We start from the raw sequence: 4,149 nt of genomic DNA, 5'->3' as shown, positions 1-4,149 counted from the left end.
ACTATGGTGTACACGTTATTTTACATTTGCCATGAGACATTATCCTGTTGGACAGTTTGAATTTCAAACTATTTTCCCATCCAATTGACACTTGACAAAAATGCAAGTGTCAAACAACGTATCAAAAATCAATGTTCAAATAGCAAAGTTTCATCAGCAAGAACCTTGCTACATGTACACTATGGTGTACACTTTAGTTTACACTTTGCCACATGACATTACTCCATTGGACTGTTTAAATTTCAAATAGTTTTCCCATCCAATTGACACTTGACAACAATGCAAGTGTCAAACAACGTGTCGAAAATCAATGTACAAATAGCGAAGTGCAATCGGTAAGGACCATAACACATTTACACTACGGTCTACACTTTAGTTAACACTTTGCCACACGACATTACCCTGTTGGACAGTTTAAATTTTAAATAGTTTTTGCATCCAATTGACATTTGATAACAATGCAAGTGTCAAACAAAGTTTTGAAAATCAGGGTACAAATAGCAAAGTACAATCGGTAAGGACCTTGCTGCTACATGTACACCATGGTGTACACTTTAGTTTACACATTGTCACGTGAAATTACCCTATTGCACAGTTTAAATTTCAAAATGTTTTCCCATCCAACTGACACTTGATACCAATGCAAGTGTCAACGTGCCAAAAATTAGTGTACAAATTGCAAAGTTCAATCGGTAAGAACCTTGCTACTTGTATACCATGGTGTACACTTTAGTTCAGACTTTGTCACATGACATTACCCTGTTGAACATTTTAAATTTAAAATAGTTTTTCCATCTAATTGACATTTGACAACAATCTAAGTGTCAAACAACGTGTCAAAATCAGTGTACAAAGAGCAAAGATCAATCGGTAAGAACTTTACAAAATGTACACTATGGTGTACACATTAATTTACACTTTACCATGTGTCATTACCCTGTTGGACAGTTTAAATTTCAAACAGTTTTCCCATCCAATTGACACTTGTCAAAAATGCAAGTGTCAAACAGTGTATCAAAAATCAGTGTACAAATAGCAAATTTCAATTAGTAAGAACCTTGCTACATGTACACTATGGTGTAAACTTTTGTTTCCACTTTGCCACGTGACATTACTCTATTGGGCAATTTGAATTTTAAATAGTTTTCCCACCCAATTGACACTTGACAACAACGCAAGTATCAAACAACGTGTCAAAAATCAATGTACAAATAGCAAAGTTCAATCGGTAAGAACCTTGCTACATGTACACTTTGATGTACACTTTAGTTTACACTTTACCAAGTGACAATACTCTATTGGACAGTTTAAATTTCAAACAGTTTTCCCATCCAAGTGACACCTGACAACAATGCAAGTATTAAACAATGTCTCAAAAACAAGTGTACAAATAGCAAAGTTCAATTGCTAAAGACCTTGCCACATGTACACTATGGTCTACACTTTAGTTTACACTTTGTCACACAACTTAAACTAAAGTGTACACCATAGTTTACATGTAGCAAGGTTCTTACCGATTGAACTTTTCTATTTGTACACTGATTTTTGACACGTTGTGTCACACTTGCATTGTTGTCAAGTCTGCATCGGATAGGAAAATTGTTTGAAATTTAAATTGTCCAATAGGGTAATGACACGTGAAAAAGTGTAAACTAAAGTGTACACGATAGTGTACAAGTCGCAAGGTCCTTACCGATTGATCTTTCCTATTTGTACACTGATTTATGACTCGTTGTTTGACACTTGCATTGTTGTCAAGTGTCAATTGAATAGGAAAACTATTTAAAATTTAAACTGTCCAACAAGGTAATGTCACGTGGCAAAGTGTAAACTAAAATGTACACCAGAGTGTACATGTCGCAAGGTTCTTGCCGATTGATCTTTGCCATTTGTACACTGATTTTTTACGTGTTGTTTCACACTTGCATTGTTGTCAAGTGTGAAATGGATGGGAAAGTTGTTTGAAATTTAAACTGTCTAAGAGGGTAATGACAAGTGGAAAAGTGTAAACTAAAGTGTACTCCTTAGTGTACATGTAGTAAGGTTCATACCAATTGAACTTTGCTATTTATACATAGATTTTTTACACTCTCTTCGACACATGCATTGTTGACAAGTGTCAATTGGATTGAAAAACTATTTGAAATTTAAACTGGCCTATAGGGCAATGTCACGTGGCAATGTCATGTGGCAAAGTGTAAACTAAAGTTTACACCATAGTGTATACGTAGCAAAGTTCTTACTGACTGAACTTTGATATTTGTACACTGATTTTCGACACGTTGTTTTACACTTGCATTGTTGTCAAGTGTCAATTGGATGGGAAACTGTTTGAAATTTAAACTGTGCAATAGGGTAATGTCATGTGGCAATGTGTAAACTAAAGTGTACACCATGGTGTACATGTAGCAGCAAGGTCCTTACCGATTGTACTTTGCTATTTGTACCCTAATTTTTGAAACGTTGTTTGACACTTGCATTGTTGTCAAATGTTAATTGGATGCAAAAACCGTTTGAAATTTAAACTATCCAACAAGGTAATGTCGTGTGGCAAAGTGTAAACTAAAGTGTAGACCGTAGTGTTAATGTGGTATGGTCCTTACCGATTGAACTTTGCTATTTGTACACTAATTTTCGACACGCTATTTAATACTTGCATTGTTGTCAAGTGTAAATTGGATGGGAAAGCTATTTGAAATTTAAGTAGACCAATAGAGTAATGTCACGTGGCAAAGTGTAAACTACAGTGTACACTTTAGTGTACATGTAGCAAAGTTCTTACTGATTGAACTTTGCTATTTGTATACTAATTTTTGACACATTGTTTCACACCTACATTGTTGTCAAGTGTGCAATATATGGGAAAACTGTTTGAAAGTTAAACTGTCCAATAGGATAATGTTACGTGGTAATGTGTAAACTAAAGTGTACGCCATGGTGTCCATGTAGCAAGGTTCTTACCGATTGAATTTTGCTATTTGTACACTGATTTTTGAACTTTGTTTGAAGCTTGCATTGTTGTCAAGTGTCAATTGGATGGGAAAACTATTTGAAATTTAAACTATCCAACAGAGCATTAACACGTGGCTAAGTGTAAACTAAAGAGTACACAATAGTGTACATGTCGCAAGGTTCTTATCGATTGAACTTTGCTAGTTGTACACTGATATTTGACACCTTGTTTCACACTTGCATTGTTGTCAAGTGTGAAAATAGGAAAACTGTTTGAAATTTAAACTGTCCAAGCGAGTAATGACACATGGCAAAGTGTAAACTAAAGTGTACACCATAGTGTACTTGTCTCAAGGTTCTTACCAATTGATCTTTACTATTTGTCTACTGATTTTTGACAAGTTGTTTCACACTTGCATTGTTGTCAAGTGTGAATTGGATGAGAAAATTGTTTGAAATTTAAACTGTCCAAGAGGGTAATAACACCTGGCAAAGTGTCAACTAAAGTGTACACCATAGTGTACATGTCGCAAGGTTCTTACCGATTGATCTTTGCTATTTGTACACTGATTTTTGACATGTTGTTTGACACTTGCATTGTTGTCAAGTGTGAATTGGATGGAAAAATTGTTTCAAATTTAAATTGTCCAACAGGGCAATGTCACGTGGCAAAGTGTAAACTAAAATGTACACCATAGTGTACATGTCACAAGGTTCTTACCTATTGATCTTTGCTATTTGTACACTGATTTTTGACACGTTGTTTTACACTTGCATAATTGTCAGGTGTGATTTGGATGGGAAAACTGTTCGAAATTTAAACTGTCCAAGAGGGTAATGACACGTGGCAAAGTGTAAACTAAAGTGTACACCATAGTGTACATGTCGCAAGGTTCTTACTGACTGATCTTTCCCATTTGTACACTGATTTTTGACACTTTGCTTCACACTTACATTGTTGTCAAGTGTGAATTGGATGGGAAAAATGTTCAAAATTTAAACTGTCCAAGAGGGTAATGACACGTGGCAAACTGTAAACCAAAGTGTACACGATAGCGTACATGTCACAAGGTCCTTATGGATTGATCTTTGCTATTTGTACACTGATTTATGACTCGTTGTTTGACACTTGCATTGTTGTCAAGTGTCAATTGAATTGAAAAACTGTTTGAAATTTAAACTGTCGAAGAGGGTAAT

Source organism: Olea europaea, unplaced genomic scaffold (assembly GCF_002742605.1).
Source record: "Olea europaea var. sylvestris unplaced genomic scaffold, O_europaea_v1 scaffold395, whole genome shotgun sequence".
NCBI lineage: Eukaryota > Viridiplantae > Streptophyta > Magnoliopsida > Lamiales > Oleaceae > Olea > Olea europaea.
Note: the sequence above shows the minus strand (reverse complement) of the source record.